The sequence below is a fragment of the Echinops telfairi genome, unplaced genomic scaffold (assembly GCF_000313985.2).
Source record: "Echinops telfairi isolate 266 unplaced genomic scaffold, ASM31398v2 ScPeMD7_2;HRSCAF=8, whole genome shotgun sequence".
Taxonomy (NCBI): Eukaryota; Metazoa; Chordata; class Mammalia; order Afrosoricida; family Tenrecidae; genus Echinops; species Echinops telfairi.
Genome location: NW_022103898.1, coordinates 53030843 through 53046910, shown reverse-complemented (window position 1 = coordinate 53046910; position 16068 = coordinate 53030843).

The window sequence follows — 16068 nt, the reverse complement described above, 5'->3', positions numbered from 1 at the left end:
TTCCATGTGGGCTTTGTTGCTTCTGAGCTAGATGGCTGCTTGTTTACCTTCAAGCCTTTAAGACCCCAGATGCTAGGAAATATTTTAAACAGCAAAACAAGGGTTTTCATAATAACATTAATGGAAGCAAAATTTCTATGAAAGGAATTTTAATTAATGAAATTTGAAGTATCTCCAGCTATGATAAGATAATTTTACATTAAAATGTTTTCGTTTATGTTCTAGACCATCGCTCTTGGTTGTATTCATGTAACACTAATATGTAGAAAACAACATAAAACTGTTAATTAATTCATCTCCTTGCATGCAGATGTACTGATTTTCTCTCATAAATATATTGAAATTCCTAGTATTCTACTTCCTATATATTCACAGACTTAGACTGTTTTTAAAATTTGTTTTGAAGTTGACAAAAGAGAAGTCAATTTAGTACCTCTCAGGGAAAAAATAAATCTAGTGTAAAGCATACAACGGGAAGACAAACTTGTGAAGAAATAATGTTAAAATATCCAGAGGTGCGAGCAGGGGGAAAATTGTGTATGACCTTGTATTATCCATCCAACTTGAGCTGGGTTGTACAAATGCCATAGAGATTCCCCACTGGATACAACTCTATCATATTACCTATTAAAGAGGTGACAGATTTTCTACTTCTGTTGCCCTAGTGAGAAACCCCCTGGGGTATCAAATACAGTCCTATACAACTCAATACCAGAAGAAATAGAAAGAGTGAAGGGGGTTTACCAAAAAAAGAACACCTTGTTAGAAAGATCATAGAATCATAGGATTGAAGGGAACCCAGAAAGGTCATCTAATCTCAGACTGTCTCTGGGCATGATTGCATTTAAGGAATGGAGTCTCCTTTGAGAAGGAAATTGTATAGCACTTCTGTTTTAATTTTTTAGATGTGCATTGGGACATTTTACCTAAACTTATCAGGTTTAATGTTTCTTGTAATCCTTTTTTCTTCTTTAAATTGCCATAGCATGTACAAATTCTATGTTGTTGGATCCATAATACTGTATCAATAAATATTCCAGTGTTCCAACAAAATTTAAAAAACAACATAATCTTCTCAATATTCTAGAAATCTATCACATGATCATAAAACTCATTACGTCCTACTATATTGAAAATACCAGCTGTTTTTATTTCTATAATTATACATTGGTTTGTCTACATTTTTAATTCAAATGGAAGAAATTAGAAGTGCTTTCTTGTTTTTAGGTTCCTTTGTTTAATATTATATTATTCAGCCTTCAATAAAGAAGTTTCTTTTTATTATTCTATGATATTAACTTGCATAAATATATTATAATGTATTTATAAATCTCATTGTTGATGGATACTTGTTTACATTTTTCCACTCATAAAAGCAGGTGTTTTGAATATTCCTTACCTATAATAAGCATATGTATTTATATTGCAATAATATCAGGAAGTGAGATTGCTAAGTCACAGAGCAAATTTATGGTTGATGCGTAAAATTTAATAATAGTCGGAGTAACTGAATTTCCTGGTAGACTTATAGATTATCCCATCACAGACAGCATTGAAATTCAAATAGGTCTTGAAATGTTCTGGGATTTTTTTAATCTTGAAAAAGTTTATATTTAGCATTAGCCAGCTGGGCTCACTTTAGATGCTTCCAGTTTTGTTGGCAACATCTGAAGCGTCATGGTCAGGAGCCAGTCGAACATATGCCTTCTTCTCACCGTCAGGCCCGATCAAGGTGTTGACCTTGGCTACGTCAATGTCATAGAGCTTTTTCACAGCCTGCTTGATCTGGTGTTTGTTGGCTTTGACATCCACAATGAACACAAGTGTGTTGTTATCTTTGATCTTCTTCATGGCAGACTGTGGTCCAGGGGAACGTGGTGATGGCATAATGGTCCAGCTTATTTCTCCTGGGGGTGCTCTTCCTACAGTATTTGGGCTGCCTTCTTAGTCTCAAGGTCTTGGGCCGCCGGAAGGTGGGTGACGTGCATATCTTCTTTTTTGTGTGGCTGTGGACGCCTTTCAGCACGGCCTTCTTGGATTTGGGAGGGGCAGGAGCTTCCTGCTTCCTTCTTCGCCTTCGGCGCCATCTCCGTGAAAAGCGAAATGTTTTTTATGGCTATGAATATGACCCCATTCCTCTTGAAATTTGTCATTCCGCACACAGTAAGCCACATGATTAGTATCTGATTCAAGGTGGCCAATACCAATCCTTTTCAGCTCACTCATGCCTAAGAAATCAATCTTTATATGTTCCTTTTCATTTTTAATTGTTTCCAGTTTTCCTAGATTCATATTTTGTACATTCTGTGTTCTGGTCATTAAAGGATGTTTGCAACTATTTCTTATCATTTTAATCACACACCCTCAGCCAGTTAAGGTTCCCCAATCTTTACTTCACCCATGTCGTTGTAGCTGACTGCACTGAGGACTCACTTCCCCAATCATGCTCTCAGGGCCTTCTAACCTGAAGGCTCATCCTCTCGCCCTGAAACTCACAGTATTTCACTGTTACTCGTAAGCTTTTCCGTGGCTAATTCTGAGAAGTGGACAGTCTGCCCTTACTTTGTAAACATTTGTATGTGTTTCTGGAACTATCTGGAAGTGGAATTGCTGCATCACAGAGCAATTATATGATTAGTATTATTATTGTCATCAAATGTTTTTCCAATCTATGCTTTCATTATCAGTATGCATGAGTTTATGCCGCTTTATAATTTTATTCATTAAAAATTTTGCTATTCTAGTGCATACATAGGGCAGGTAAGTGTTGAGCTGCTAATCAGGTAAGTATTGGACTGCTAACTTCAAGGTCAGTGGTTCAAACCACCAGCCACTCCACAGAAGAAAGTTAAGACTATTTTCTCCCATAAAGATTTAAAGCCTTGGAAACCCTTCTTTAATGCTTCCCCTCACGCTCCACCAACATGAACCCAATTGTACCTTACAAATCCAGCTAGACCAGAGCATATACACTGGTACAGATAAGAGCTCTTGACACACAGAATTCAGGACAGATCAACCCCTCAGGAACAATAATGGGAGTAGCGACACCAGGAGGGTAGAGGGAAGGTCGGGGGAGAAAGAGGAGCAAGGGAGAACTGATCGCAATGATAGATGTACCACACCCTCCGCTTCACCCCGGGGATGAACATCAGAAATGTGGGTGAAGGGAGACAGCGGATGGTGTAAGATACAAAAATAATAATAATTGATAATTTATCAAGGGATCACCAGGGTGGGAGAGTGGAGGAGGGCGGGAAAAAGAGAGAAGCCGATACCAAGTGCTCAAATAAAAAGAAAATGTTTAGAAAATTATGGTGTCAAGATATGTACAAATGTGGTTGATACAATTAATGTATGGATTGTTATAAGAGCTGTAAGAGCCCCCAATAAAATGATTTATTTTAAAAAGGAATGTAAGCATACACATATATAAAAGGGGACTTCAAAGAACTTGTGGAAAAGCTCCATTATTTATAATTTCATTTTTCCACAACCTATATGAAACTTCCTCATGAGCACACACATATATATGTATATATAAAAGCAAATATATATATACATATTAAGACATGAGGCAATCTTCAATGTGTGACATTCAGGTTTTCTCCGACAGTTTGTTAGTCTGGGTACTTTAGAGAAACAAATCTACAGAAACTCATGTATAAGAGAGAGTTTTATATAAAGGGTAAGTGCACATCAAGCAAACATCCCAACTCAGTGATGCCCAAGCCCACAAGTCCAACATTAACCCATTCACCCATATGTCAACACCAATCCACAAAGTCCTCCTGCATCTCACAAAAGAGACGCAATGATGCCGACTGCAGGAGGAAAGCCAAGTCAGTGAATGTGTAAGCACCTTAGCGCTGGCAAGGGTCTCCACACAGCTGCTCCAGCACCCAGCGCTGCATCAGGGTAGGTCCATGTGGCTTCTCCTCAGGGATGTCCTGTAGGAAGCAAGCCTTGCCAACTGAAGCAGGGAACTGGCTCAGGCAGCTGCACCTTGGTCGGACCATCAGAAAGCAAGAGACCCGAGAACTAGAAAGGTGAGGCTCACGAAGCCATTTATCCCTCCGCCCTTCAGTTAACCACGCATGTGTTTATTGGCCAGGTTGGCACAATAAACTAACTACCTCAGAGGGTCATTCTAATTTAGTTACCATAAAAAGCAGACAGAATAAAAGATTATATGAGAATGCATTTATTGGGCAGCATTGTTAGTGATGCACGTTTTTCTATATACATTTCAATGTCAAAATTTAATTTGGCTACACGAATAAGTAACCTTGTTTATTGTCTAGTAATTACAAACTACAAGTTTGGTCGAATGTATAGTCAATCTTTTTCTTAAATCATTTTATTGGGGGCTTGTACAGCTCTTGTCACAATCCATACATACATCCATTGTGTCAAGCACATTTGTACATATGTTGCCATCATTATTTTCAAAACATTGTCTTTCTGCTTAAGCCCTTGGTTTCAGCTCAATTTTCTCTCTTCCCCACCCTCCCTCCCTCACGAGCCCTTGATAATTTATAAAATTTTCTCATTGTTTTACACCAGCTGATGTCTCCCTTCACCCACTTTTCTGTTGCCTGTACCCCTGGGAGGGGATTATATGTAGATCATTGTGATTAGTTTCCCCTTTTTCCCCCAACCTTCCCCTTCCCCTCCTGGTATCGCTAATCACGTTATTGGTCCCGAGGGGCTTATCTGTCCTGGATTCCCTGTGTTTCCAATTCCTATCTGTACCAGTGTACATGCTCTGTTCTAGCCAGATTTGTAAGGTAGAATTGGGATCATGATAGTGGGAGGGGGAGAGGAGAGGAAGCATTAAAGAACTAGAGGAAAGTTGTTTGTTTCATCGGGGCTATCCTGCACCATGACTGGGTTGTCTCTTCCTTGTTACCCTTCTGTTAGGGGATGTCCAATTGTCTACAGATGGGCTTTGGGTCCCCATTCTGCACTCCCCTTTATTCACTTTGATATAGTGGGACAAAAGGAAAGTAAAAGGAAATAGAGGAAAGAACTAGGAGACAAAGGACATTTATAGAGGTCTAAATACAGGCATGTACAGATGTAAATATATACCTATGATAGGGAAATAGATCTATGTACATATGTTTATATGTTAAGTGTTAAGGTAGCAGACACACTTTGGGGCTCTAATCAAGTAATCCCTCAACAGAAGAACACTTTGTTATAATAGCCTGGCATTCCGTGATGATCAGCTTCCTGACACAATTGCTGAAGACAAAGCAGGTGCATAAGCAAATGTGGTGAAGAAAGCTGATGGTGTCTGGCTATCAAAAGATATAGTTTCTGGGGTCTTAAAGGCTTGAAGATAAACAAGCGGCCATGTAGCTGAGAAGCAACACAGCCCACATGGAAGAAGCACACCAGCCTGTGTTATCATGAGATGTCAATGGGATTAGGTATCAAGCATCAAAGACCCAGAATATATAGTCAATCTTTATACACCACAAGAGCTATTCTACAGAAAAGCTTTTAGCAAGGCAATTCAATATCATAATTAAATCAACCTATCATGGTAACTCAAGCTTAGGCTGTTAGAATCCAAAGCTATGTCAGGGCTTAAATCTGTAAAAACTCACTGCCATCTAGTTGGTGATGATGCACAGCGACCCTCTAGGACAGGGCAGAACTGCCTCTGTGGGTTTCAGAGACTGTGACTCTACTGGAGTGGAGAGCCCTGTGTTTCTCCTGCAGAGTGGCTGGGCGTTTTGAGCTGCAGACCTTGCTTTTAGCAGCCTAACACCTAACCACTACAGCAACCAGGCTTCTTTGGGCTTAATCATACATTTTTAATTTAGAGTATATATTGGCAGTGCGTTTTAAATTGTTATTATTTTGTATAGGAGGCCTGGTGGTTCCATGGTTAAATCACTTAGCTGCTTACCCATTGGCTGCTCCATAGGAGAATGATGTGGCAGTCTGCTTCTACAAAGATTGACATCCTGAGGGAGGGACACAACTGTACTATTTTATAGAGTCACTCTGAGTCAGAATCAACTCGATGATAATATATACATATGTATATATATACTTTTTTCAATGAATTTATTCCATCTAACTTTTGTTGTATTGAATTAATTTTATATAAATTCTGTTGTATGATTTCACAGTCTTCCTATAATATCTTAGCGTTGGAAAAAGATCACAGAGGTCATCTGGTTCAATCCTTATCCAATACATAAATCCCCTCCAGCTGGTTAAACTCATTTTTAATTCCAAAGCTATTCTCCAAGCTTCTAGTCATTTCATCAGTAAACTTAATTAACAGGACTTTATTCAATCTATTCACTCATGAGGCAAGCTTAACAAAATTAAGAAATAAATAATTTGGCTGACTTCACAGTGAGGTGAAAGATGTGCATTACTTCAATGCCTATAATTCCTTTCATAACGTTACCAAGCAATATTAGATAATCCTAAATTCACTTTGCTAGGAAAAAAGAAATCTGTCTGTAGTTGCAACAGCATGCCATTGGGAGTTCAAAAAAAGAGGTATTATGATCATAAGTTAAAATGTGCTGGATGAATGGATTAACATTTCAGATGAACCACAGGAAGCAAAAATCACTTAATAAATAACTTTATGAACATGTTCTTAAGAAATGTACCATTTGTATAAAAATTACTGTGGTTATGAAAAATGAGTGGCCAGGCTGCCAATCTTAAATCCTCAAAGCCCACTGCCCTCATGTTGGTTCCAAATTGACAGTGATCCTGGGTAGACTTGTCCATTTTTACAGGAGCAGACAACCTCACCTTTTTCCTTTGAAGGTGACTGTTGGGGTGAAGTGTTGACCTTGTGGTTGGTTAGCAGTGCAGTTTTTACCCAGCAGTAGGTTTCCTTATATCAGATGGCAGAAATATGTAAACTACAATCTGAAAGACATTCTCTGGGGTTGTGCAGTCCCCAGATACCTGGTTGGAACCACTGTATTCAGGTTCAAATCTCAGCCAATAGAAAAATTAAGGTTTAAATATTTATGTGAAATATTTGGAATCTAAAGTGGGTAACAAAAAATGAACTGATCTGATTTCCAATTTAGTATGTGTGAATATGTGAATAACTTCATTTTATCTTGGGTGTGCTTATATTTATTAGGATCATGACACAGTTTTAATTGCACAATATATCCAGTGAAGAGTGCTGAATAGGTATGGAAGCCTGTCCACCTAGCGAGGGAAAAGAGGCTCATATGTGATAAACAATATTTGCTATGTCACCACTAATGCAAGTTATGATTATGAAAAAAGGTTTTATCACTGTTTAAGGATAAATATATCAATGGATTTTGTGCTTGCACATAATACTAGCCCCAATCTAAGAATAATTAGTTCTTATGACATGGCCCTGCTTGATGCTTGCCTTTATGAAGACATCACTGAAAATATGGGTGCTGTAGCACAGGATGGTGCAGAAACTAGCTGTTGTATGACTATCAGAAAGAATAATATCTGAATTCTTAAAGATTTGTCTTCAAACAATCAGCTATCTGAGTGAAGAGTTAACTAGCTCCACATGGAAGTCACCAGCCAATGTGATTCAAAGACTGTAAATACTATGATCCAAATCTTCAGGAGAGAATGGTATCAGAGCTTAAATAGACCAGGGATGTGAATAGCTTTGCTATTGTGCAGGGTGCATTGGAAAGTGGATTATTTTTGATGCAGCTGGTTAGAATTCAACCCCTTATTATTTGATCTCCCTTTTGACTTGTTTTTAAATTGATCTACTTTTCAATATTTTCTGTTTTCATTTTGATTTAGGTTTTTCCCAGTTATTTTTATGGGTTTTTGGGTATAATTTTCTGCATATGAAATACAGGACAGAACAATCTATAACAGTAACTGGATTAATGGTTTCTTGGGGCTATGACAGGGGAGGTTGGGGGAAGATGGGAGCTAATAACAAAGAGTATAAGAAGAAAGTGCTCTAACATTGATTGTGGTAATGATTGTTCAGCTCTTCTTAATACGATTGAACTATTGAATTATATGATATGAATTCTACGACAATAAAACTGTTGAAGAAAAGCAACATAAGAAATCCTAGAGAGCTGTTATCTTTAATTTTATAGGTTCCCTATGAGTCAATACTGGATCAGGGACAGGGAGTTTTGGTGTTGGTTTGACAGGTAACCCAGCACTCAGAATCTCAGCCTTATCATTGCCTAATTTATAAATCAGATTAGAGTTTTTGATTTTCAATGAGGTGACTACGTCTCTGTTGGATACAATTATCATATTACTTCATTGATTTAATTATGAATCCTGTACATGTTTTCTCTTATTTGTTTGTATCATAATTTCTATAGTTATTAAAATATCTTACTGAATTTTGGTTCATTGTTATATTTGTAATTTACAATAGCAATTTCTAAAGTCATTCTACTGACATTTGACACATGTATTAATTTTAATCACAATCATCCAATTTATTCATTCAATCGCACCCACTATTGAGTTGGGACAGTGTGGAATAAGGATTCTTAAATAAACTTTTGCAAGATAGTGAGTGTTAATTTTCTATCACAAAGCAACACCTAGAATGCATATCAGAAAATATCCTACCACTTTGACTCCTCTTCAGTGATGGAAATTTACCAAAGTAAAATTTGAAAAAAACATGTCTATGGTGACCAAGGAAATGTACTCTATCAATACAGTGAGCTTTCAAGTGGCCAGGCTTAATTGAGGGGTAGTTTTCAGAGGACCTAGAGTCGTGTTTTCAAACTAGAGTTCTTTACAGACATCCGCACACGAAAGCATGCCAACTATAGAATAAATAATGCATTTATCACTGGAGTGCATCATCGCCTAACATTTGAAGATAGATAGTTTGGTTGGTTATATGCTTTTAAAAAATATTTTCATACATGCTCAGGAGCCCTGGTGTCATACACATTGGGCTGTGATCCTCAAGGTAATCAATTTGAAAAGACCAGCCTCTCCACTGGAGAAAGACCAAGCTTTCTACTCCTGCAAAGAGTTACTGTCGGAAACTCACAGAGGCATGTCTCTACTGTCCTTTCGGGTCACTATCTGTCACATTGACTTGAGGACAGTGAGTTTCATTTTTTGGTTTTTCACACATGCTTACCTGCAAACAACTAATTTCACTTTGCTGTGTCAACCAATCTCATAAATATTTCTTAAGTGAATTCTCTTACGCACCAGGAAAATCTATGATATAGTTGAGTAATTGTGAGCACTGTATTATTTCAGAGCAAACAAATTATGTTAAGAGATGGCATGGATGAACAATAATGAGCTTTTGTTGAAATTATAAAGGATTGCATTGAAAATGTCTTTTGAAAATGTATCACTCCATGTTTCATTTTATCCTTATTTTTATTATTTAAAACAAACAAAAACCTTACTTCTCACAAATACATTCATCTTCCTGTTACAATTATTCTAGATGAGATCTTGGGGTTACTAGATATAGTGATAGTTCTACTTTCTCAAGAGAATTAACAAATGGCCCAAGGTTTATGACTGAGTTGTATTTATACTATAACATTTCATATTACTTTATTTTTAAAATAGCATATTTTGAGCTGGAAGTAATGACTCAAACTTTTAAAAACTGTAGTAAGTATGAGATTGAATTCTGCTAAAATGTGTAACAATAGAAAAGTTTGTAGGGATATTTAAGTTTTTTTTAAAAAAGCAAAGAAGATGTTGGTGTAATCCCATTCATAACATGTAATTTAACAATGAGCAGAAATCATCAAGAAATATTAGGATGCATTTATATGCTTGTTTAAAATATTTATTTCAATGATGAAATTAAGTCTTAACCTCCTGAGAAATAATTTAAAAATTTCATGATAATCATAGAACAATTTAAATGAAAGTAGCCAAAACATTTTACAGATAACAGGTGAAACATATGAAGGGGTACCCCTCAATAAATGGATTTTTTTCAAAGTTATGTATTTAAATTTAAAAAAATTATTTTATTGGGGGCTCGTATAATTTTTCTTTTTTAAAAATCATTTTATTAGGGGCTCATACAACTCTTATCACATTCCATACATACATACATCGATTGTGTAAAGCACATTTGTACATTCATTGACCTCATCATTCTCAAAACATTTGCTCTCCACTTAAGCCCCTGGCATTAGGTCCTCATTTTTCCCCTCCCTCCCCGCTCCCCCTCCCTTGTGAGCCCTTGATAATTTATAAATTATTATTTTGTCATGTATTTAATTTTTTTTTACAAACATTATCACCTTTAAAGTACTCTCCATCACACTTAATACATTTTTCAAATCTGCAATTCCATTCTTGGAAACATTTTTTAAACGCATTTGTTTGGATGGTTGACAGCACCTCCCTCATTTTTTTCACCTCTTCTATGTCATCAAATCATTGTCCTTTCATGTCCCATGTACCCTCTTCATTCATGGAAACAAAAAGAAGTTGCACAGAGCAAAGTCAGGTGAGTCAGGCACATGGGGCAAAAGAGGAATGCTGTTTTTTGCCCAACCTGGCACACTGAGATGACTGCATAAGGAGGTGCATTGTCATGGTGGCAAAACAAGTACCCTATCTGCTCCAAATCAGGCCTTTTTTGGTCACAAACTGTTATGCAATCTTTTTAGAGCCTCTATACAGAAAGCTGGATTAATAGGCTAACCTGGTGGAACGAACTCCAAATGCACCATGAGTCAATATTTTCTTTTTTTTTTTTTTTAATCTATTTTTTTTTAAACATTTTATTAGGGGCTCATACAACTGTTATCCCAATCCATACACACATCAATTGTGTAAAGCGTATTTGTACATCATTTCTCAAAACAGAGTCAACATTTTCAAACGTTCAGAAAGTTGACAGACATCCAGGACAAGGTTTGTCATCAATCGACATTTTACCTTTTTGAAAGGAGAAAACCACTCATACACTTGTTTTTCCCATAGCACTGTCCGTGTAAGCTGTGTTCAACATCACAACAGTTTCTGCAGCATTTTTCCCAAGCAGGAAACAAAATTTCACAACTGCATGCTGTTCTCTTAAATCAGCTATCACAAAAAACAAGGGTTGAGCGAAATGACTTATGAAAAAAATTCCCAACGGAGCTTTTTTTGTTTTTTTGGAGGGTGGGGTGGGATTTGGGGTGGGAGGTACCCCCTCGTATTTACTTGAAAGTGAATTATATACAGTAGATCCTTATATACAATAATAGCTACACATTTAACAGAGTCAACCCCTCCCCCAAACTTGAAGTGATTTCAAGGTCAACTTTAGAACTGCTTAGGAAGGTGAAGTTGATATAGTAGTCTGGAATTTGGTAAAGCAATGAATGCATGTAGAAATGGTTTGAAATATTTTGGGCAAAGAAGCATTAACATGAAACAAAGTCTTCATTGAACAACATTATCTATTTAACTGCTTAAAATGGTTGTAAAATTGGTTGAGAGGCTATGGTGAATCTGATTTTCTGTTTTATAGTCAACATGATGCTATTAAGAGGAACAATATTAGCCATTACATTTGTGCATGACATTTTTTATTTTACTGATGATGTTTTCAAAAACATGAATAGAGAGCAATTAAAAAAAATAACACTATTGTATTTCCCAAAGGGTGAGAAAGTCTCACTTGGGAGAGAGAGACTTTTAAGTGGTACCTGGACATCGTGTCATGCAGCAATGACTCACCTAGTGAGAAAGGCATTCTATTTTCAATCCCCTCTAAATCCTCTCACTTTAGACACTGTTTATTTATTTTAACACCTTCTACCACTTCCTTTCTTAAAATAGAAGAAAAACCTTCAGCAGGCAATAATGACAAAGTATAGAGTTTTAATCATCACTTTGTGTTATCATTTTTAATTATAAATATTTTGTTCTTCAAATGAGAAAGGTCTAAACTCCCTTTGAAATAGATCTTAAGCAAAATATAGTCAATTCCAAATGTAGATTTCAGGAAATGTATTACTACGATGTGGTGAAACTATGGTGGCTGTTGATACTGAAGATTGAGCCTACTGAAAATAACAAATGCTTTAAAGTGATAGAAAACCAGTAAACAAACACTTGAAGAGTTTAGTATAAAAGAATTTTAAGTAAGTGTAAGGATCCCTTTCGATTCAGTGTCTTTTACTTTTCCTGTTTACAGAAAAGGGTTAGTTGACTGCCCTTCTAGAAGGGCAAAGGGTCTGGGTCATCTTGTGACTCACCATTCTTCTCTCCCACCAAGATGACACCTGGCTGGAAAAAGCAGCACAAAGCAGCCCGTTGAGCTCAGGACACATATTTCCTTTTGACAGGAGCACAGATTTTTACCTCTCTGGGAAGATCCCTAAAGACATCTGCTAGTGACTGCTCAGCCTCACCTCTAACACATCCCTGACCTTGTCCTTTTTGGAGGATTTTCTGGAAGGAGACTAAGTTGTAGGAGATGTTATATTAAAGAAAGAACCTGCTAGAAAAAGTACTATGTCAATATTATGAGTTTAATTCAAAGTTTTCTTCCTTATATAGAGATACCAAATATAATGAGAAATTTTGGCTCTACTCACAATATGCTTTTAAAAAAATCCAAAGCATATTTATATAACAGCTAACTCTTTCTTTGAGACACTGCTTATTCATTGCTTTTAAGTCAATTCCAACTCACAGAAACCCTAAAGGGCAGGGTGAAGTAGACTTGTAGGGTTTTCAAGGATATAGTACTTGGGAAACACAAAGGGGCAGCTCGACTCTGTCTGATAGCATCACTATGGGTTGAATTGACTCAACGAGAGTGAGTTGTCTTTTTTTGTTTTGTTTTGAATCTTTACAGAAGCAGACTGACACGGCCTTCTCCCTCAGACTGGCAGGAGGGTTCTGACCCCTAGCCTTTCTGTCACTAGCCTAGCGCTTTAACTACTGTCACCCCAGGGCTCCTTTCTCAGAAACCACAAAGATCTATATAAATCACTCTATTTTCTTAATGCTGAGGAAAGAAAGGACCACTACTAAGTGATTCAAATCCCAGCATGTTTTTAATGAACCAAGTTTGTTTTTAATCAATACTTATGCTGTGGGATATATACATTTATATATATATTCACCTTTAGATTTCTGTGCTTGCAGAGTGATAACAGCAAATGTCATCCTTGGGAAAAGGAAGCGACTTTGATGCCACAAATCAATAGGACGCATTGCTTGGCTAAGTATGACAAATAAAAGTGGGAAAAAATGCTATTTTCTAATCTTACAAGAAATCACCATTCTCATGCATCACTCAGAGATACACATTAGTGGAGATAGCCTCTGAGCCTGGAGCTGTGAGATGTTTGCAGAAATCTTTTCACGTTGCTATAATTCGAGTATAATGCATTCCAGAACATTAAACCTGCCTTTAATTGTTAATCTTGTTTATTTATAGGCCATCTTATTGTGTACAAAGCACTTTTGCTCCACATTACATGGTTTAAATCACACAACAATCCTGACAGGCAAGCAAAGTGTGTTTTTATTACACTCACCCTACAGATGGAAAATTAAATACGGAGCGATATTAAGCAATTAGCCTAAGGTCATACAAACTGGTAAATGGCAGAACAATGGGCACATATATCTCATGGAGTGAGAGAGTGGGGTGAGGGAATCTGCCCCAATCTCCTAGTCAAAGATTTTTGTGTGGTTATCTTGAAGAGAAGCATCCACGGAAGATTGCACAGAGTTTTATAGATGAAACTAATTAGATGCAAATTAAAGTCTTTAAACCAATGTAATCAATATTAATTTATTCAATTAATATTCATCCTGTGCTGGCTGCATGTTAGGCATTTTCCTAACACCAAGAATAAAGTAAAAACTAAGATAGTAGCAATTTACAAGTTTGAGAAATTTGCCATCTAGCCAAATCTGGTTAAGCATTTTCCTTGAACATTTATATCCAACCATGGGATATAGGTTGGCTAGTAGGCTAGTAGGCCATTGTAAATTCAAATTTAAAATGTATATCAAGGGGCCTTTATGGCTTAGTGGGTTAGTTGCTGGATCGCTAACCACAAGCTCAGCAGTTCAAATCACCCAGCTGCTCTGTGAGAGAAAATTGAGACTTTGTGCTCCCATAAAGGTATGCGGGGACAGGAGACCCACAGGGGCAGTTCTACCCTGTCATAGAAGGCTAGTAAGAGTCAAGATTGACTGGATGGCAGTGAGTGGGTTTTTTTTGGGGGGAGGGGTTTATATTTGATCTCCCAATGTCGTTTCTAAATATTTATTATAAAGAAATATTAGACATATACACAAAGATGCACACACTGAACATTCTTCTCAGAATGACTTATGGTGACAAAATTATAAATAAATAGTTTATCTATCAGAACAGAATTATTTAAATATGATAAATATGATAAAATCATACAATGGAGTATTATCTTACTATTATAAACATGACTCATATTTACAGATATGAAAAGCTGCCTATAATGTATTAGTTTTACAAAAGAACTCAGAGAACATATCTATTGTTTTATCAAGCTTATATTAGTATTTTATGAAAGGTTATCTTAAAAATAGCTATTGTTGTCTTTGAATGGTTCGTTTTCTATACTTTTTATGCATTTTGTATTATTTTCCATCTTTTGCTAGAAACATTTCAATTTTACGATTAAAATAAGACCTACTTTTGGAAAAAAACCATTGAAGATCAAAAATGTAAAGAATGCCCATATAACATTACTGTTTTACATTGGCATTCATTATTAACACTGTGTCTTTAGCATGTGAATATGTCATATCTTTGGCTCGCAGTCCCCTGATCAGTTTTTCTATATGATTTTGTTATTTGAAACAATCCTTTTGAGATCTTCTAAATTATAACATATGTTTTATATGTTTAAGGGCTACATTGGTATCATTCTATTACTTACATCTCTGCACTCAATGGACCACATTGTATTTCCCTATTATAGCTCATTTCTAATTATTAACTTTTTTTGAAAGGAAGAAAAAGTTTCTGATTTTAACCAAGAAGAGACCATGCTAAAGCCTCTTTCAAAGCTTCTTACTTGCAGCTTATGTAGTTTATAGTTGTATTTTTTTATAGGTAGAATTTTCCCAGAGTCAAGCAATTATCATCGCTAAATTTCATCTTGGAGAATACAATCCCTTTCACATTCTCAGATCTGATTTTAAACCACAGAAAAATCACAGTTTTAGTTTGAGGTAAATGTATTTACCTCAAATAGAGGTAGAAGCTATTCTATTTATTTAATTTCTTAACTCATATAATTAAAATTTCCTTAAGTTTTTGTTTACCCTGCATCTTTGAGTATGGGAACGCTTTAAACATATTCAGCAGAAATTTCATTAATAATGTCTGTAAATGTCCATGAGTAATATCTAGATTGCTCACAGTCAAAGCTGTGCCATTCTCGAGGTAAGTAAATAGAATCTCTTATGATATGGTATATCACCAAAGTTCTCTACTATGTCCCTGCCAGTGATTGGAAAAGAGGGACATCAATAAAATTGAAAACAGTCATAACTTTGACTTCTTAACTTCAGGACTTTGACCAATAAAGCTCTTTAATTTGTGTTGAGAAAAGTCATGTTAACAGCAAAGGAAAAATAAATGTGTACTTTGAATCAGCTACTCCTTATTCAGGGCAGGAGGTTCAAATTTTGACTTGATCCAAAAGATTTGTCTTTTGTGAAAAGCTTCTCCATTCATGGCTTATATTTTATATGGGAATCAAAAATCATAACTCGCCTTCCTCTGATTCAATGAAAACATATATACATTGGATCACTTTTTCAGAACGACATTGCAAAAAACACTCAATGAATGGATGACATTAATAGTGGCCATTGAAATTATGATGAAAATGAATTGAAGGGCTACAGGAGCTCATTGACAGAGTACTAAAACCAATCGGGGGGACATGGGAGAGGGGGAGGAGGGGGGAAGGGAAGAAGAGGGGATAACAAACACAGGGACAAGGGAACAACAAGCGATCCAAATTGGTGGGGAGGTGGGTGTGGGAGACCTGGTAGGGCAGGATCAAGGGGAACGTAACAAAG